The 22332-nt window shown below is 42.4% G+C and overlaps 1 protein-coding gene across 1 annotated transcript in view; it reads left to right on the forward strand.

Moving 5' to 3' along the window:
* APC (APC regulator of Wnt signaling pathway) overlaps positions 1–22332 on the forward strand; it is a 170991-nt gene that overhangs the window by 14509 nt on the left and 134150 nt on the right. The window contains exon 2 of the mRNA XM_077290378.1: positions 5194–5339. The gene's annotated coding sequence lies outside the window, so the exon portion shown is untranslated. The remainder of the gene's footprint in view (positions 1–5193; positions 5340–22332) is intronic.

A 22332-nucleotide genomic window follows, 5' to 3' on the forward strand; every position in this document is an offset into this window, starting at 1 on the left:
TACAGAGAGCCTGGGTGCACATACATATATAGTGTTAGGAAACAGGCAGCGGACAAACAATATATTCACATTTTTTACCTGGTGTCTGGACATGGCTGCACGGAAAAAGCTACATGGTGTGTATACCTACCTATTGTGCAGACTTCAGCTGGCGCTAATCCTGAAACGTAAGCACAATGCAGTGACTGTCAACGTAACTGTGCAGGTGTCATATCTCAGAAAATACCAGTAAAGGAACGTACAGTGCACAGGTGCCACCTGGCATGCACCATAAAATAGTACTTTGTATGGATTACGTGGGCGCCAATATTGGTGACCAATCAAGAAATACTACAGTAAGATGAATACATATCCAAATGGCATCAGGGGCTTATCTACAGTATTCTGTAACGCTGTAGATAAGCCCCCGACATAACCTGAAGGGTAAGAAAAACAGGTTATATTATACTCACCCAGGGGCGGTCCCGCTGCGGTCCGGGTCCAAAGTACTGCAGTGCGCAGGCGCCGGGAAAAGTCAGAGAGGCCCGACACCTGCGCACTGCAGTACTTTGCTCTGCCTTAACAGGGCAGACAATTACGCCTGCGCCGGAGCCGTGGCAGGAAGACAAGAAGAGGACATCATCGCATGAAGATGGGAGGCGCCGGACCGTGACACCCATCGGACCCGGACTGGGACCGCCCCTGGGTGAGTATAATATAACCTGGTTTTTTTCACCTTTCAGGTTACATCGGGGCTTATCTACAGCATGATAGAATACTGTAGATAAGCCCCTGATGCCGGTGGGCTTAGCTCATATACGATTTTTGGGGTGACGGGTTCCCTTTAACTTCCTCATGGCAGCTAACGGAGGTTATGTTTCTTCACAGTGCTTAGATCACACACTCTATTCAGAAGATCAGTTTCTCTCTGGTATTTCACTACCATGCAAGAGAGAAGAACAAGGCATTGCTTGATGTATAGAAATGATCCCTAATCTATCATTCAAGTTTAAGGATAAGAAGAGGTGACACACCTTTGCATCTACTAATTCACTCAAAGTATGACATCTTCCATGGACACAGTGATTTAAAGAGCCTCGGTCAGCACAGAATGACTGTTCAAACCCAGTACAGGTGCTCGGCACTTCACGGTCGAACAAATCAAGTCCTGACGCTCAGTGCGTCACGGAACGACCAATCATTTATATTCACCTTCCCACCTGCTTGGTTTCCATCTGTTGCCACCCTTTTCTGGCTCTAGGAAGCCTAGCTGTCAATCAAAGGGAGGTGGAAGGAAACAAGCAGGTGGGAAGGTGAATATAAATGATTGGTCGCTCCGTGATGCACTGAGCGGCGCGACTTAGGTTGAACATTCATTCTGAGCTGACAGAGTCCCTTTATGTTTAATCTGGTTTTTATTGAAAAGAACTTCAAAACGAACAAGGAACAAAGGATTCAACAACATAAAAAGTATTGAGTACAAAAAGAAAAAATCATTTTCAATCAAGTCCAACAAGATCTGAAAAGAAAAAAAAATCCATGGCGGATGTAGGTATCCCCTATCCAGGGAGACTGTAGGACCTTTGGTGATACATATGAGGTATCCTCTGAAAGAGAGCGACCCAAACAAGAGGAGCTAGGTCACTCCAAGTAATAATGGTATAAACACGAACGGAAAGAATGAGACTGAGAAGAGGAATATGGGGGAGGAGAGAGGATGAAAAAAAAAAAAGGGGGAGGGGGAGGAACCATGGAGTCTGATATAGAAGGGGGCAACTTGCACCCCTATAATGACGTCCATCTAACCCGTATTGTTCAATCTATCTTCCTTATGGCTTAGAAAAGAGGGATTGAAAGTCCTGAGAGTCCATAAACAAAATCCAAGGACTCCAGACCTGCAGATATTTCTCCATTGAACCGTTAACCTCAGCAGACAATTCCTCCATACTTTGAAGGCTGGTCATCTCCTTGACCCATTCAGACACACTAGGAGATTGGGAGGATTTCCAATGTCTCGGGATCACAGTGCGCGCAGCAGTTAAGCAGAATCTTAGGAGCCCCTTTTTCTGGAAGGGGAACGAGCCTGGGAGGATAGATAATAAAGCCACCTGGGGGGAGTTGGTCACCAAATGACCACTAATGGCTTGATAAGCGGAAAAGACAGAATCCCAAAATGGCTTAATAAGCTTACATCCCCACCAAATGTGTAGCATGGTACCTCTCTCTACTCCACAACGCCAGCACCTATCGGAGATGGAGGGAAAAGCAGCGTGTAAGACATCAGGACAGCGATACCACCTGGTGAGAATTTTGTAATTCTTTTCCTGTGCGGCACAGGCAATAGAGAATTTATGTGAATATACGAACGCCTTCCTCCACTCCGCCTCCGATATGGCAATTCCCAACTCACCCCGCCACCTCTCCACATACTTGGGGAACTTGTCTTTGGTATTTTGGTTCAAAAGAGCATATATTAAGGAGACCGCATGTGCAGGCGGCAACCCCAACAGGAAAAGCTTTTCAAATGGCGTAGGAGGGGAGTATGAGCCTGCGCCCTCTGGAGACGAGAGGAAGGATTTTAGTTGGAGGTATTCCAACCAATCAGAAGGGCCCCCTCCCTCTAACGGCTGCACTGATTCAAAAGCGGACATGGCCGAACCCTTGAGGACATGAAAGCATCTGGTATTGTCCCCTCTCTCCCACCCAAGAAAACGATCCCTCTCCACCCCCGGGGGAAACTCCGGATTAGAGAAGAGAGGTGTAAGCGGTCCACTGCCTAAGGACATAGAGCCTCTGCGGGTCTCCAGATCCCATCCTCTAAGTGTGTCTTTAAGGAGGTCAGCTTCAGAACTGAATTGACCTCTACTTTTAGGGCTGATCCAGGGAAGGTTATGGAGTGGAATTGTAGAGCTAATTTGTTCTATTCCCACCCATTGTTTGTCTGAACTGTGGAACTGACAGTCTAGCATGCGTGTCAATAATGCTGCTCTGTGATACAATTTGAAATTCGGAAGACCCGCGCCCCCTGAGCCTTTGTGCCTATATAAAGTACCCATGCCAATCCGGGGACTACCACCCCCCCACACAAATCTTGAGATGGCTGATTGGATTCTGGAAAAGAAAGAAGGAGGAGGAATTAGAGGAACTGTCTGGAAAATATACAGGAAACGAGGAAGTACATCCATTTTTATCGCATTTATACGGCCAAACCATGAGCGCTTCCGCTTATCATAGCTTCCTAAGTCTTTCAAAGTCATATCCAAAAGGGGTTGGAAGTTTAAAGAATATAGTTTAGTATGATCTGTCGGGATGGTTACTCCCAAGTATCTTAATGCTGTTTCCTGCCATTTAAAGGGAAAATTATCTTTAAGATGTTGAACTTCATCTCTAGATAAAGTTATGACAGAGTCCCTTTAAAGAGGTCGTCCACTACTTTATCATTGACCTATCCATAGGTCAGCAGTGTCTGATTGGTTGGAGTGGCGCGTGTTGAACCCAAACCAATCAGCTGTTCTCTGCTTTGCCAGCCAAAATGCTCAATTGTGGGGCTGCTCAATGTTCTTATAGTTGATACGGGCGGGTACTGCACTTACGCCTCCTATTCACATCAGTAAGAGGTGGATATCCAGTACCCGACCACTCAGAAGACGGTGCAGCTCCGCAATTCAGCACTTCCAGCCAGCGGCAATCTGAAAAACAGACGATCTGCAGGGGTGTGTTTTGAAGAGTCTACTTTTGGTAAAAGTGAGATGAAAGAAGCCTGATGATAATAGACTGACAGCCCAAATTTCCTGATACCTGTCAATCATGTACAGCTCAGCTCAGCACCTATTAGGCTATGTGCACACGTCAGGATTTCTTGCAGAAATTTCCTGAACAAAAGCAGACATTTTCTGCAAGAAATCCGCATGCGTTTTTTTCGTGTTTTTTTTGCAGATTTTTTGCGTTTTTTCTGGAGGTTCCCAATGCAATAATATAGTGGGAAATCCGCAAAAAAATCCACAAAATTAATGAACATGCTGCGTTTTTTTCGCGGGAAAAAACGCAACATATGAACAAAAGTTGCGGAATGCATTATAAATGATGGGATGCATATGTATGCGTTTTTTAAGCGTGTTTATCGCGTTTGTATATCGAAAAAACTTGAAAAATCCTGAATGTGTGCACATAGCCTAAGGGTACTGTCACACAGTACCATTTTGATCGCTACGACGGTACGATTCGTGACGTTCTAGCGATATCGTTACGATATCGCCGTGTCTGACACGCAGCAGCGATCAGGGATCCTGCTGAGAATCGTACGTCGTAGCAGATCGTATGGAACTTTCTTTCGTCGCTTGATCACCCGCTGACATCGCTGGATCGTTGTGTGTGACAGCGATCCAGCGATGTGTTCGCTTGTAACCAGGGTAAACATCGGGTAACTAAGCGCAGGGCCGCGCTTAGTAACCCGATGTTTACCCTGGTTACCAGCGTAAACGTAAAAAAAACAAACAGTACATACTTACATTCCGGTGTCAGTCCTCCGGCGTCTCAGCTTCTCTCCACTGTGTGAGCGTCTGCCAGCCGGAAAGCGAGCACAGCGGTGACGTCTGACGTCACCGCTGTGCTTTCCGGCTATGGCGCTTACACAGTGGAGAGAAGCAGAACGCCGGGGACAGACACCGGAATGTAAGTATGTACTGTTTGTTTTTTTTACGTTTACGCTGGTAACCAGGGTAAACATCGGGTTACTAAGCGCGGCCCTGCGCTTAGTTACCCGATGTTTACCCTGGTTACCGGGGACTTCGGCATCGCTCCAGCGCCGTGATTGCAACGTGTGACCGCAGTCTACGACGCTGGAGCGATAATCATACGATCGCTGCGACGTCACGGATCGTGCCGTCGTAGCGATTAAAATGGTACTGTGTGACAGTACCCTAAAACTGGTCTCTTCACAGAGTTGTCATTGATCAGCTCCTGGCTGTTTGTTTTGCAGGTAACTACAAATTAGCCACCAGTTTGTTTTAGGGCCTTATCATAAGAGTTTGCTGACCTTTGTAAACAATAAGTGGTGGGGGAAGTGAGTACAGTGGATTTACCTAAGACTGACTGATCTGTAGTTATAAGTATTGAGTATGGTTGTGTGATGGGGAAGAGATGGTGGTGCATATTTAGCACATGAAGCAGCTTACTATTACTTATAATACATATTATTTATAAACTCTTTTACAGGTCTTCAGACAATATGGTGTTACGATGATCTCCTCCAAACATTGCATAATACCATAATCTGAGTAGTGCCTGGAACAGGGGACTTGCGGTGGGATGAACGGCTTGCTCAGTATTTGTGAAGAGCGAGACAAAGGCAGAGCGTTTCAGTAAGTACTGTTTTATTTTCCAGGGGACAAAAAATCAAAACAAAACTGAGATTGGATTTCACATCCATCCCACACAGACCATGTGCAAATGTGGCACTGTTTCTAGTAAAAAAGCTAATCCTTTTTAAGGGCAGCATAGATTAACTTATTAGTGACGGAGCTAGTTTTGTCCTTAAGGGGCTTCCTCAACAACGTAATGAATGGCCCCCCATCACATAATTCAAAACTCATCCTAGTCACTTGTTAGGAGGGGCTGCAGTCTCAAGAAAAACAGCTCCTGAGACCTCTGTCTTGACTGACAGAGGAGCAGTATCGTAAACATATTTCTTAGGTTCCAGAAAAGGGCTGTAACAGGAAAAGAAAGTCTTCTCCTAGGCTGACTGAGCACAGAGAATTGAGGCTGTAGAAAAAAAAATCTCTTATGCTCCAGGTGAAGATTTATTTATTTTCCTGTCACATAGTTCTCTTCGGCTCACTGGAGTTTGTGTGCTTAGGATACTGGTCTTCTGTCACTGTAGACACAGGTTCCAGGAGCTGTCTTTCTTCAGACTATAGCCTGTTCCGACATGTGATCAGTAGCAATGCTTGTATGTTAACAGAGTGTTTTCGGGGTGCTAACAACATGCAGCCATGGGTACTCGAGCATTTTTTTCGAACACGCCGAAGACTCTGTTAGCACAAAAGCATTCTTGGATAACACCTTATCCCAGCACGTTCACTTATCATTAGTGTCTAGTATGAACTTCCATTTTAATTACATGATGATTGCTATTTTATGACATTCTTGGAGAACCCCTTTAATGACCAAGACCCATTTTTCAAATCTGCCATGTGTTACCTTATGTAGTAATAACTCTAGAATTCTTCAGCATATTCCAGTGACTTTAAAGTGAACGTGGCAGCAGGATTTTGCTAAGTAACCTACAGACAGTGTCAAGTTGTCGCTATTATTATTATTATACATTTTTATAGCGCCATTTATTCCATGGCGCTTTACATGTGAATGCGGCAAATATAGACAAGTACAATAAACATGAGTAAAACAAGGCACACACAAGTACAGGAGGAGGGAAGACCCTGCCCGCGAGGGCTCACAGTCTACAGGGGATGAGTGAAGATACACTAGGAGAGGGTAGAGCTGGTCATGCGGCAGTTCAATAGACTGAGGATCACTGCAGGTTGTAGGCTTGTCGGAAGAGGTGGGTCTTCACGTTACTTTTGAAGGTTTCCGTGGTAGGCGAGAGCCTGATGCGGATGTGGGAGGAAGAGATGAGAGAGGAGTAGAGAAGGAGATCATGAGACGATCGAAGGTTGCGTGTAGGTAGGTAGCGGGAGACCATGTCACAGATGTATGGAGGAGTCAGGTTGTGAATGGCTTTGTATGTCATTGTTAGTGTTTTGAACTGTAGCCTCTGGGCAATACGAAGCCAGTGAAGGGCCTGGCAGAGAGGAGAGGCTGGGGAATAACGGGGAGACAGGTGGATTAGTCGGGAAGCAGAGTTTAGGATGGATTGGAGTGGTGCTAGAGGGGAGGCCAGAGAGTAGGAGGTTGCAGTATTCGAGGCAGGAGATGATAAGGGCATGTACTTTTGTTTTTGTGGTTTCATGGTCAAGGAATGCACGGATCCAGGAAATGTTTTTGAGTTGGAATCGGCAAGAGGAGGCAAGGGCTTGGATATGTGGCTTGAAAAAGAGGGTAGAGTCAAGGATCACCCTGAGGCACCGAGCATACAGGACCGGGGAAAGTGAGCAGACATTGATGGATAGGTCGGGTGGAGGGGTAGAGTGAGGTGGGGGAAAGATGATGAATTCTGTTTTGTCCATGTTCAGTTTTAGAAAACGAGCAGAAAAGAAGGATGAAATAGACAGACATTGCGGGATTTTGGTCAGTAAGGAAGTGAGGTCAGGTCCAGATAGGTAGATCTGCGTGTCATCAGCGTAGAGATGATATTGTAAACCGTGGGATTCTATGAGCTGTCCCAGGCCGAAGGTGTAGATGGAGAAGAGTAGGGGTCCTAGAACTGAGCCTTGGGGAACACCGACAGACAGGGGGCGAGATGAGGAGGTGGTGTGGGAGAGGGAGACACTGAATGTCCGGTCTGTTAGATATGATGAGATCCAGGATAGGGCCAAGTCTGTAATGCCAAGAGATGAGAGAATCTAACAGGAGGGAGTGGTCCACAGTGTCGGAAGGCAGAAGACAGGTCCAGGAGGAGGAGGACAGAGTAGTGTCGCTTGCTCTTGGCGGTTAGTAGGTCATTGGTCACTTTAGTTAGGGCAGTTTCAGTTGAGTGATGTGGTCGGAAGCCAGATTGTAACCGGTCAAAGAGGGAGCAGGAGGAGAGGTGGGAGGACAGTTCAAGATGGACATGCTGTTCCAGTAGTTTTGAGGCATAAGGGAAAAGGGATACCGGGCGATAGCTGGCCACAGAGGATGGGTCGAGGGAGGGTTTTTTGAGGATAGGTGTGATTGATGCGTGTTAGAAGGATGAGGGGAAGACACCGTTTGTAAGTGAGAGGTTGAAGAGTTGTGTTAGGGTTGGGATGAAGACTTATGCTAGGTTAGGGATGAGGTGGGACAGGAGCGGGTCAAGCGTGCAAGTGGTGAGATGTGATCTTGACAGAAGGATGGAGAGCTGATTCTCTGTCATGGTGGAGATGCTGGCTTTGGAACAGGGCTGAGAAGTCAAGAGGAGGGGCATTGGGCGCTGCGGGCCAAAGCTTTGTCTGATGCTATCGATCTTCTGCTTAAAGAAAGAGGAAAATTCTTCAGCAGAAATAAGAGGGGAGGGAGGAGATGCTTTGGGACGGAGTAGAGAATTGAAAGTGTTGAAGAGCTGTTTAGGGTTGTGAGTCGGGAAGGATATGAGAGATGAGAAGTAAGTTTGTTTTGCGGCAGTGAGCGTGGACTTGAAGCTGGCAAAGGACTACTTTTATGCAGTGAAGTGCTCAGCAGAACGAGATCTCTTCCATCTCCGTTCAGCAACCCTGGAAGCCCGTCTCGGTTCTTTGGTCAGGCTAGTTAGCCAGGGCTGCCTGTTGATTCTACGAGTTTTGCTATGCATGAGCGGGGCGGCCGAATGGAGCGTTGCTTTTATTGTGGTCACCTCCCCTTTGAAAAAGCCATCGTGCGAAACGCGCGTCAGGGGTTGTGGGAAAGGCAACACACAGACCGCGATTTATAATGGGTAAGTTAAGTTCTTACTGGTCATATGATATTGGTTATATTGGGACATGTATACTGATTATGTGTAGAAGGCGTTGTTCCCTCTGAGACTTTTTCTTATGGCAAGTACATAGGTCCTTTTTTGAACTATTCCAGACTTACCCAGGTCGTATTTGGTAGTGTGTCCTATCTCTCAGTGTACTGGTTGCTTTTCCTCCTGTCCGCATGCTGGAATTTTTTATGTATTCTGTCATGCTGTTTTATTTTGTCTGTATGATATATTTTTTGTGTCTTCAAATAAAATTTAGTACTTTCTTACAAAGTTGAGTATCCATGCTCCTCTCTTTTTCGCTAGTATATGACATGTTTCTTTGGGAGTGATGCTCCTTTAGACTTATTTTGATATTGGGAGAGTTTTTTGACTATTTAATATGCTCTCGGCCATTTATAGATGCTTATTGATTATTGTGTATATATGTTATAAAAAGTGGCAGCAGCATCTATGTCGTGGAAGGAAGCTATGTCTGTAAGAGGGAGAAGGGACTCAGAGAGTGAGTGTAAATTGAGGTGTTTGAGATTTCTGCAAGGGTGAGTGAGTTTGTGTAGTGGAGGTTGCGCACTAGGAGGGGAGAGGGAAGAAAATGTCAGTAGGTTGTGGTCAGACAGGGGGAGGGGTGAGTTAGTGAGATTAGTAAGGGAACAGAGGCAGGTGAAGATGAGGTCCAATGTGTGGCCATCTTTATGGGTGGCTGTGGATGACCATTGAGTGAGACCAAAGGAGGCAGTGAGCGATAAAGGTTTAGAGGTGGCTGAGGTGGAAGTGTCAATGGGGATATTGAAGTCACCCATGATGATAGTGGGGATGTCGGCTAAGAGGAAATTAAGTCGTTGTTTAACCCCTTTAGTACCTTGGACGTATAGGTACGTCCAAGGTCGCCTACCCTTGTTTGCTGCGAGCTCTGGCGATGAGCCCTCAACTTTTTCAGCACGTCTGCAGGAGACCGCTGTGGTTGTCATTGCCAGATAGCTATGAGCACCGCCCAGTGGTGCAGTTCAAAAGTACAACTTGTCCTGCAAAAAACAAGTCCTCACATGGCCATATTGATGGAAAAATGAAAAAAAGGTATGGCTCTGGGAAGAAGGGGAACAAAAAACAAAAACTCAAAAACTTGAAAACCAAAAGTGAAAAAGAGTTAATCTGTATTTGCAGTTTTCAGTTAGGCTGCTTTCACACATCAGGCTTTTTGTTTCAGGCTAAATCCGGCAAATTTGCCAAAAAACGGATCCGGTGTGAAAAACTGATGCACCAGATCCGTTTTTTAGCTGGATCCGGCATTCTTTACTAGAGAGAATGAGAGAGAGAGGGAGAGAATGAGAGGGAGAGAATGAGAGAGAGAGAATGAGGGAGAGAGAGAGAGAATGAGGGAGAGAGAGAGAATGAGGGGGAGAGAGAATGAGGGGGAGAGAGAGAATGAGGGGGAGAGCGAGAATGAGGGGGAGAGCGAGAATGAGGGGGAGAGCGAGAATGAGGGGGAGAGCGAGAATGAGGGGGAGAGAGAGAATGAGGGGGAGAGAGAGAATGAGGGGGAGAGAGAGAATGAGGGGGAGAGAGAGAATGAGGGGGAGAGAGAGAATGAGGGGGAGAGAGAGAATGAGGGGGAGAGAGAGAGAGAATGAGGGAGAGAGAGAGAGAGAGAATGAGGGAGAGAGAGAGAGAGAATGAGGGAGAGAGAGAGAGAGAGAATGAGGGAGAGAGAGAGAGAGAATGAGGGAGAGAGAGAGAGAGAATGAGGGAGAGAGAGAGAGAGAATGAGAGAAAGAATGAGAAAATTCGGATTCGGTAGCCGGAATAGTTCATTCACACATCCGTTTCATGCGTTTATTGACGTAAACGTCCCTTCAGGCTTTTTCGCCGCACAGAAAAAACGTTGCAGGGGACGTTTTTTGTGTCCGGCAAAAAAGCCTGAAGGGACGGATCCAGCACAAAACGGATGAAACGCATGTCCTTCAGGCACAATCCGGCCCTAATACAACTCTATGGGAAAAAAAACTGTTACGGCGTGTAAAAAAAACGGATCCGTTTTTTTCCGGATTGTGCCTGAAACAAAAAACCTGATGTGTGAAAGCAGCCTTAATGAGATTCTGGTGCTTCGGGGCAGGCTTGTGGGGGGGGTGGAGTTATGTGGTGCTCCCGTTCACATATTCCTACTTATGGGCTTATGACAGGTCACTGACCTGCCTCCTAGTTTACATAATGCATATTGGCGGCACAAGCGCAGTAGCATCTAACATTTGCTGATAGATGCTACCGCGCAAGTGCTGCCATTTTGTTGGAGGAAAAAAATTTGGGCTGCAGTAAAATGGCTAATGCGCCAGTGCCATTTTGCTGAAGTTTATTTATTTTTTTTCTAAATCAACAATATTATATGCAGTATGTAAAATAGGGGGCCACCCTCCCTCTTGCTTCATGTGGATGACGTGACCCTGCATCATCCACACAGGTTCCCTGGCATCGCGCTCCTGCGCAGGTGTACTCCTCTGTCCTGTTCAGGGCAGAGCAAAGTCTTGCAGTGCGCAGACGCTGGGCCTCTTTGATCTTTTCCGGCACCTGCGCACTTCAGTACTTTACTCTGCCCTCAACAGGACAGAGGAGTACGCCTGCGCAGGAGCGCGATCCCAGGTAACCTGTGTGGATGATGCAGGGCTACGTCATCCACATGAAGCAAGCAGAAGGGCGGCAATCATAAGATGGGAGGCGGCGGACCCAGACGAGTGACACCCATCGGACCGGACCGCCCCGCAGGTGAGTATAATAAAAGTTATTTTTCAGTTCTTCCAGGTCGGGTTGGGGGCTTATATAAGGCATTATAGAATGCTGTATATAAGCCCTAAAAGGTGATGATGTGTTTAGTGCTCGCCCTCTGCCTGAACAGTCACTGCAAAGACCTGGAAACACAGCAGCGCACGGCGGTGGAACGGGGACAGGTGAATATTGCAAGTGCCGGGGGCCTGAGCCGGCAGCGACTCCGGCACCTGGCCCCCATAGTGCGCCGGTATCCCCGCCTGCTCAGGACACCAGCACCTCTCCTCCAACGATGAGAGGTGAGTATGTCTTTTTTTTTTCTTTTTTAAATCGCAGCAGCATCAGCATATGGGGCATATTATTCTATGGAGCATATTATGGGGCCATCAACCTTTATGGAGCATCTTATGGGGCCATCAACCTTTATGGAGCATTTTATGGAGCCATCAACCTTTATGGAGCAGCATATGGGGCATATTATTCTATGGAACATCTTATGGGGTCATCCATTTTTATGGAGCAGCATATAGGGCATATTATTCTATGGAGCATCTTATGGGGTCATCAACCTTTATGGAGCATCTTATGGGGCCATCTTTATGGAGCAGCATATGGGGCATATTATTCTATGGAGCATTTTATGCGGCCATCAACCTTTATGGAGCAGCATATGGGGCATATTATTCTATGGAGCATCTTATGGGGCCATCAACCTTTATGGAGCATCTTATCGGGCCATCAACCTTTATGCAGCATTTTATGGGGCCATCAACCTTTATGGAGCATCTTATCGGGCCATCAACCTTTAAGCAGCATTTTATGGGGCAATCAACCTTTATGGAGCAGCATATGGGGCATATTATTCTATGGAGTATCTTATGGGGCCATCAACCTTTATGGAGCATCTTATGGGGCCATCAGCCTTTATGGAGCATTATATGGGGCATATTTTTCTATGGAGCATGTTATGGGGCCATCATTATCTTTTATGCAGCATTATATGGGGCATATTTTAATATGAGCATCTTATGGGGCCATCATTAACCTTTTATGCAGCATTATATGGGGCATATTTTTGTATGGAGCATCTTACGAGGCCCATCATGAACTTTATAGAGCATTATATGGGACATATTTTGTATGGAGCATTATATGGGGCTCCTAATTCAATATGGATATTCAAAAACCTTTAACCTACTGATGTCTCAATTAATTCTACTTTTATTGGCATCTATTTTTATTTTTGAAATTTACCAGTAGCTGCTGTATTTCCCACACTAGGCTTATACTCGAGTCAGTAAGTTTTCCCAGTTTTTTGTGGCAAAATTAGGGGTCTCCAGTTGGCTTATACTCGAGTATGTACGGTACCTTTATTACACTTTTTTTGTGTGCTCCTTGCGCTACCCAGCTATATGTTATTCAGGCATGAAGTTAGTACACCAATTATTAATGTCTTTCTCGACTGCCCATAGACTATAAACATTTTGTTGGACCACATTTTACTTTGTACTGGCGTTCTAAAATGTCTCTGCAGAGTGAGTGCTGGACTCCCTATAGTAAAAATAATCATGGTTTATCACCATCTCTGCCTTCTCAATCATTGTATACACAGTGCTGAACCAGCAGTTGTGTATACAGATTAGGAAACACAGACAGCACTTCTTTCTCCCGACTCTGTGATTATGTGATTGCTGGGTGTAGGGAGAGAGCAGGAGCTGCTAGATCCTAGGAGACCCATCAGCTCTGGTGTCCAGTCAGGAGGTTGGATTTAGTCTGTAACTGGTGCTATTATACCAGCCCCAGTTAGGCTACTTTCACACTTCCGTCTTTTTAGATCCGTCACAATGCATCGTTTTGGGAAAAAAACGCATCCTGCAAATGTGCCCACAGGATTCTTTTTTTTTCCCATAGACTTGTATTGCCGACGGATCGCGACGTATGGTCACACGCCGCGTCTGTCGTGCACTGGATGTGTCGGTATTTGGCGGACCGTTGCAGCGAAAAAACGTTCAGGGGAACGTTTTTTCATACGTCGTGTCCTGCATTTTAAACTGCGCATGCCCGGCCGTAACTCCACCCCCTCCTCCCTGGGAGTTTACTATGGGCAGCGGACGGGTTGAAACACTGCAACCGCTGCCCACGTTGTGCAGAAAATCACCACTGTCCGTCGGTACGTTGCGCCGACGCTTTGTGACGGCCCCGTACCGATGGAAGTGTGAAAGAAGCCTTACAGGGGGAATCGGCAACAAAAAGAATGTATTAGGGTATGTGCACACGTTGCTGTGTGTGTCTGTGTGTGGAGATCTGCAGTGGTCTGCGGGGCTGTGTGTCTGTCTGCGAGGGTCTGCTTGGCTGTGTGTGTGTGTGTGTCTGCGTGGGAGTGTGCGGGGCTGTGTGTGTGTCTGCGTGGGAGTGTGCGGGACTGTGTGTGCTGGTCTGTATGTAGGCAGGCATCGTCTGATGGGACTACTAGTCCCATCCGGCTATGCCTGCGACAGTGACAGGTAGCCGGATGATGGGATAGTATAGTCCCATCATCAGGCTTCTGTGTTCAAGTGTAAAAAAAAAAACCACACACACACATATACGATACATACATATACATATGCAGTACAGACAGTACATACTCACCAATCACCTACTCCCCGAAGCCGTTGATCACATGTAAAAAATATTAAAATAATAAACCAAAAGTATACTCCCTGATCCGCAGTAATCCATGTAATAACGAGGGTCCCGCGACGATCTCCCATGGAGAGCTGTCACATCGGCAGATGCGACCACTCTCCAGGGGCTCCGTGATACAATATTTGAAGGTATCCCTCCGCCGCTGTGAGTACAGTATTGTTCATACTGTCACTTGCGGCACAGCTGCGTGGGAAAATTCTGACACCGCAGTACCGTAAAGTGAGAGCAATTAACTCATTGAACCCTCAGTGATAACACTGCAGGAGCCATTGTCTCCTGTCCAGTGTGTCACTGGAGGCCCTATAGAGCAGTGACAGCTCTATAGGGCAGATAGTCGTCGGACACTCATTATTAAATGGACTGCGTCGGACCAAGGAGTATACGTTTTTTTTTCAACTCTTTCACTACTATAGGATTAGTAATGGATAGGTGTCTTATTGACACCTCTCCATTACTGACCAGGCTTGATGTCACCTTACAATACAAAGGTGACATTAACCCCTTATTACCCCATATGCCACTGCTACAGGGCAGCGAGAAGAGAGAGGCTAAGTGCCGGAATTGGCGCATCATACATTTCTGGGGCGGCTGGGTGCTGGTATTTGTAGGGGGATCAATATCCATGGCCCCTCTCAAGGCTATGTATATCAGACCGCAGCAGACTGCGTAGCCTTTCTGGCTATAAATTATAGGGTGACCCCATGTTATTTTTTGGGGGTCCCCCTATTTTATTAGCCAGTAAAGGCAGACAGCTGTGGGCTGATATTCATAGCCTGGGAAGATCCATGGATATTACCCGCTTCCCAGGCTATAAAGACCGGCCCCCAGTCGCCGACTATCTATCTATCCCATGTCTATCTATCTATCTATCTATCTATCTATCTATCTATCTATCTATCTATCCCATGTCTATCTATCTATCTATCTATCTATCTATCTATCTATCCCATGTCTATCTATCTATCTATCTATCCCATGTCTATCTATCTATCTATCTATCTATCCCATGTCTATCTATCCCATGTCTATCTATCTATCCCATGTCTATCTATCTACCCCATGTCTATCTATCTATCTATCTATCCCATGTCTATCTATCTATCCCATGTCTATCTATCTATCTATCTATCTATCTATCTATCTATCTATCCCATGTCTATCTATCTATCCCATGTCTATCTATCTATCTATCTATCTATCTATCTATCTATATATCTATCTATCTATCTATCCCATGTCTATCTATCTATCTATCTATCTATCTATCTATCCCATGTCTATCTATCTATCTATCCCATGTCTATCTATCCCATGTCTATCTATCCCATGTCTATCTATCCCATGTCTATCTATCTATCCCATGTCTATCTATCTATCCCATGTCTATCTATCTATCCCATGTCTATCTATCTATCTATCTATCTATCTATCTATCTATCTATCTATCTATCTATCTATCTATCTATCCCATGTCTATCTATCTATCTATCCCATGTCTATCTATCCCATGTCTATCTATCTATCCCATGTCTATCTATCTATCCCATGTCTATCTATCTATCCCATGTCTATCTATCTATCCCATGTCTATCTATCCCATGTCTATCTATCTATCTATCCCATGTCTATCTATCTATCTATCTATCCCATGTCTATCTATCCCATGTCTATCTATCTATCTATCTATCTATCTATCTATCCCATGTCTATCTATCTATCTATCCCATGTCTATCTATCCCATGTCTATCTATCCCATGTCTATCTATCTATCCCATGTCTATCTATCTATCCCATGTCTATCTATCTATCTATCTATCTATCTATCTATCTATCTATCTATCTATCTATCCCATGTCTATCTATCTATCTATCCCATGTCTATCTATCCCATGTCTATCTATCCCATGTCTATCTATCTATCCCATGTCTATCTATCTATCTATCCCATGTCTATCTATCTATCCCATGTCTATCTATCCCATGTCTATCTATCTATCTATCTATCTATCCCATGTCTATCTATCTATCTATCCCATGTCTATCTATCTATCCCATGTCTATCTATCTATCTATCCCATGTCTATCTATCTATCTATCCCATGTCTATCTATCTATCTATCTATCCATCCCATGTCTATATATCTATCCCATGTCTATCTATCTATCCCATGTCTATCTATCTATCCCATGTCTATCTATCTATCCCATGTCTATCTATCTATCTATCTATCCCATGTCTATCTATCTATCTATCTATCCCATGTCTATCTATCTATCTATCCCATGTCTATCTATCTATCCCATGTCTATCTATCTATCCCATGTCTATCTATCTATCTATCCCACGTCTATCTATCTATCTATCCCATGTCTATCTATCTATCTATCCCATGTCTATCTATCTATCTATCCCATGTCTATCTATCTATCTATCCCATGTCTATCTATCTATCTATCCCATGTCTATCTATCTATCTATCTATCCCATGTCTATCTATCTATCTATCTATCTATCTATCTATCTATCTATCCCATGTCTATCTATCTATCTATCTATCTATCTATCCCATGTCTATCTATCTATCTATCTATCTATCTATCTATCTATCCCATGTCTATCTATCTATCTATCTATCCCATGTCTATCTATCTATCCCATGTCTATCTATCTATCTATCTATCTATCTATCCCATGTCTATCTATCTATCCCATGTCTATCTATCTATCTATCTATCTATCTATCCCATGTCTATCTATCTATCCCATGTCTATCTATCTATCTATCTATCTATCTATCTATCTATCTATCTATCCCATGTCTATCTATCTATCTATCTATCCCATGTCTATCTATCTATCCATCCCATGTCTATCTATCTATCCATCCCATGTCTATCTATCTATCCATCCCATGTCTATCTATCTATCCCATGTCTATCTATCTATCCCATGTCTATCTATCTATCCCATGTCTATCTATCTATCCCATGTCTATCTATCTATCCCATGTCTATCTATCTATCTATCTATCTATCCCATGTCTATCTATCTATCTATCTATCTATCTATCTATCTATCTATCCCATGTCTATCTATCCCATGTCTATCTATCTATCTATCTATCTATCTATTTATCTATCCCATGTCTATATATCTATCTATCTATCCCATGTCTATCTATCTATCTATCCCATGTCTATCTATCTATCCCATGTCTATCTATCTATCTATCCCATGTCTATCTAGCTATCCCATGTCTATCTAGCTATCCCATGTCTATCTATCTATCCCATGTCTATCTATCTATCCCATGTCTATCTATCTATCCCATGTCTATCTATCTATCCCATGTCTATCTATCTATCCCATGTCTATCTATCTATCCCATGTCTATCTATCTATCCCATGTCTGTCTATCTATCTATCTATCTATCTATCTATCTATCTATCTATCTATCTATCTATCTATCTATCTATCTATCTATCTATCTATCTATCCCATGTCTATCTATCTATCCCATGTCTATCTATCTATCCCATGTCTATCTATCTATCCCATGTCTATCTATCTATCCCATGTCTATCTATCTATCCCATGTCTATCTATCTATCTATCCCATGTCTATCTATCTATCTATCTATCCCATGTCTATCTATCTATCTATCTATCCCATGTCTATCTATCTATCTATCCCATGTCTATCTATCTATCTATCTATCCCATGTCTATCTATCTATCTATCTATCTATCTATCCCATGTCTATCTATCTATCTATCCCATGTCTATCTATCTATCTATCTATCTATCTATCTATCCCATGTCTATCTATCTATCTATCTATCTATCCCATGTCTATCTATCTATCTATCTATCTATCTATCTATCCCATGTCTATCTATCTATCTATCCCATGTCTATCTATCTATCTATCTATCCCATGTCTATCTATCTATCTATCTATCCCATGTCTATCTATCTATCTATCCCATGTCTATCTATCTATCTATCTATCCCATGTCTATCTATCTATCCCATGTCTATCTATCTATCTATCCCATGTCTATCTATCTATCTATCTATCCCATGTCTATCTATCTATCTATCTATCTATCTATCCCATGTCTATCTATCTATCTATCTATCCCATGTCTATCTATCTATCTATCTATCTATCCCATGTCTATCTATCTATCCCATGTCTATCTATCTATCTATCCCATGTCTATCTATCTATCTATCCCATGTCTATCTATCTATCTATCCCATGTCTATCTATCTATCTATCTATCTATCCCATGTCTATCTATCTATCTATCTATCCCATGTCTATCTATCTATCCCATGTCTATCTATCTATCTATCCCATGTCTATCTATCTATCCATCCCATGTCTATCTATCTATCCCATGTCTATCTATCTATCCCATGTCTATCTATCTATCCCATGTCTATCTATCTATCCCATGTCTATCTATCTATCCCATGTCTATCTATCTATCCCATGTCTATCTATCTATCCCATGTCTATCTATCTATCCCATGTCTATCTATCTATCCCATGTCTATCTATCTATCCCATGTCTATCTATCTATCTATCTATCTATCTATCTATCTATCTATCTATCTATCTATCTATCTATCTATCTATCCCATGTCTATCTATCTATCCCATGTCTATCTATCTATCCCATGTCTATCTATCTATCCCATGTCTATCTATCTATCTATCCCATGTCTATCTATCTATCCCATGTCTATCTATCTATCTATCTATCTATCCCATGTCTATCTATCTATCTATCTATCTATCCCATGTCTATCTATCTATCTATCTATCCCATGTCTATCTATCTATCTATCTATCTATCTATCTATCCCATGTCTATCTATCTATCTATCTATCTATCCCATGTCTATCTATCTATCTATCTATCTATCTATCTATCTATCTATCTATCTATCTATCCCATGTCTATCTATCTATCCCATGTCTATCTATCTATCCCATGTCTATCTATCTATCCCATGTCTATCTATCTATCCCATGTCTATCTATCTATCTATCTATCCCATGTCTATCTATCTATCTATCTATCTATCTATCTATCCCATGTCTATCTATCTATCTATCTATCTATCCCATGTCTATCTATCTATCTATCTATCCCATGTCTATCTATCTATCTATCTATCTATCTATCTATCTATCTATCTATCCCATGTCTATCTATCTATCTATCTATCTATCTATCCCATGTCTATCTATCTATCTATCTATCTATCTATCCCATGTCTATCTATCTATCCCATGTCTATCTATCTATCCCATGTCTATCTATCTATCTATCTATCCCATGTCTATCTATCTATCTATCCCATGTCTATCTATCTATCTATCTATCTATCCCATGTCTATCTATCTATCTATCTATCCCATGTCTATCTATCTATCTATCTATCTATCCCATGTCTATCTATCCCATGTCTATCTATCTATCTATCTATCCCATGTCTATCTATCTATCCATCCCATGTCTATCTATCTATCCCATGTCTATCTATCTATCCCATGTCTATCTATCTATCTATCTATCCCATGTCTATCTATCTATCTATCCCATGTCTATCTATCTATCCCATGTCTATCTATCTATCCCATGTCTATCTATCTATCTATCTATCTATCCCATGTCTATCTATCTATCCATCCCATGTCTATCTATCTATCCATCCCATGTCTATCTATCTATCCATCCCATGTCTATCTATCTATCCATCCCATGTCTATCTATCTATCCATCCCATGTCTATCTATCTATCTATCCCATGTCTATCTATCTATCTATCTATCTATCTATCTATCCCATGTCTATCTATCTATCTATCTATCTATTTATCTATCCCATGTCTATCTATCTATCTATCTATCTATCCCATGTCTATCTATCTATCTATCCCATGTCTATCTATCTATCCCATGTCTATCTATCTATCTATCCCATGTCTATCTAGCTATCCCATGTCTATCTAGCTATCCCATGTCTATCTATCTATCCCATGTCTATCTATCTATCCCATGTCTATCTATCTATCCCATGTCTATCTATCTATCTATCTATCTATCCCATGTCTATCTATCTATCTATCTATCTATCCCATGTCTATCTATCTATCTATCTATCTATCTATCTATCTATCTATCTATCTATCTATCTATCTATCCCATGTCTATCTATCTATCTATCTATCCCATGTCTATCTATCTATCTATCTATCTATCTATCTATCTATCTATCTATCCCATGTCTATCTATCTATCTATCTATCTATCTATCCCATGTCTATCTATCTATCTATCTATCTATCTATCTATCTATCCCATGTCTATCTATCTATCCCATGTCTATCTATCTATCCCATGTCTATCTATCTATCTATCTATCTATCCCATGTCTATCTATCTATCTATCCCATGTCTATCTATCTATCTATCTATCTATCCCATGTCTATCTATCTATCTATCCCATGTCTATCTATCTATCTATCTATCTATCTATCCCATGTCTATCTATCCCATGTCTATCTATCTATCTATCTATCTATCCCATGTCTATCTATCTATCCATCCCATGTCTATCTATCTATCCCATGTCTATCTATCTATCCCATGTCTATCTATCTATCTATCTATCCCATGTCTATCTATCTATCTATCCCATGTCTATCTATCTATCCCATGTCTATCTATCTATCCCATGTCTATCTATCTATCTATCTATCTATCCCATGTCTATCTATCTATCCATCCCATGTCTATCTATCTATCCATCCCATGTCTATCTATCTATCCATCCCATGTCTATCTATCTATCCATCCCATGTCTATCTATCTATCCATCCCATGTCTATCTATCTATCTATCCCATGTCTATCTATCTATCCCATGTCTATCTATCTATCCCATGTCTATCTATCTATCCCATGTCTATCTATCCCATGTCTATCTATCTATCTATCTATCTATCTATCTATCTATCTATCTATCCCATATCTATCTATCTATCCCATGTCTGTCTGTCTATCTATCTATCTATCCCATGTCTATCTATCTATCTATCCCATGTCTATCTATCTATCTATCTATCTATCCCATGTCTATCTATCTATCTATCTATCCCATGTCTATCTATCTATCTATCTATCTATCTATCCCATGTCTATCTATCCCATGTCTATCTATCTATCTATCTATCCCATGTCTATCTATCTATCCATCCCATGTCTATCTATCTATCCCATGTCTATCTATCTATCCCATGTCTATCTATCTATCTATCTATCCCATGTCTATCTATCTATCTATCCCATGTCTATCTATCTATCCCATGTCTATCTATCTATCCCATGTCTATCTATCTATCTATCTATCTATCCCATGTCTATCTATCTATCCATCCCATGTCTATCTATCTATCCATCCCATGTCTATCTATCTATCCATCCCATGTCTATCTATCTATCCATCCCATGTCTATCTATCTATCCATCCCATGTCTATCTATCTATCTATCCCATGTCTATCTATCTATCCCATGTCTATCTATCTATCCCATGTCTATCTATCTATCCCATGTCTATCTATCCCATGTCTATCTATCTATCTATCTATCTATCTATCTATCTATCTATCTATCTATCTATCTATCCCATATCTATCTATCTATCCCATGTCTGTCTGTCTATCTATCTATCTATCCCATGTCTATCTATCTATCTCATATCTATCTATCCATCCATCCATCCATCCATCCCATATCTATCTATCTATCTATCTGTGTGTGTAATGGAGTGTGGGTTGGACAAATGTTAAAGAGGAGGTTGGACCAGAAATGACATCACAATTCTTTTTTTTTTTTGCTCAATAATAGATCTTTATTTAGCTTTCAAAAATGCATACAAATCTGCATGAAAAAAGTACATCAAAAACTATCTATCTATCTATCTATCTATCTATCTATCTATCTATCTATCTATCTATCTATCTATCCCATGTATATCTATCTATCCCATGTCAATCTATATATCCCATGTGTCACGGGTTCCTTCTCCGGTACCACACAATCAACAGAGCAAGAGAATAGTGAACAATTCCAAGACCTTTATTTAGGCAAAAACACGAAAGGTCCATATATACTATCCATCACACAAAGGATAAAATATTCCAGAACACGAATGCATTTCAGTAAGGGTACTGTCACACAGTGGCACTTTGGTCGCTACGACGGCACGATCCGTGACGTTCCAGCGATATCCATATGATATCGCTGTGT

This window comes from Ranitomeya variabilis, chromosome 1, assembly GCF_051348905.1.
Source record: "Ranitomeya variabilis isolate aRanVar5 chromosome 1, aRanVar5.hap1, whole genome shotgun sequence".
Taxonomy (NCBI): Eukaryota; Metazoa; Chordata; class Amphibia; order Anura; family Dendrobatidae; genus Ranitomeya; species Ranitomeya variabilis.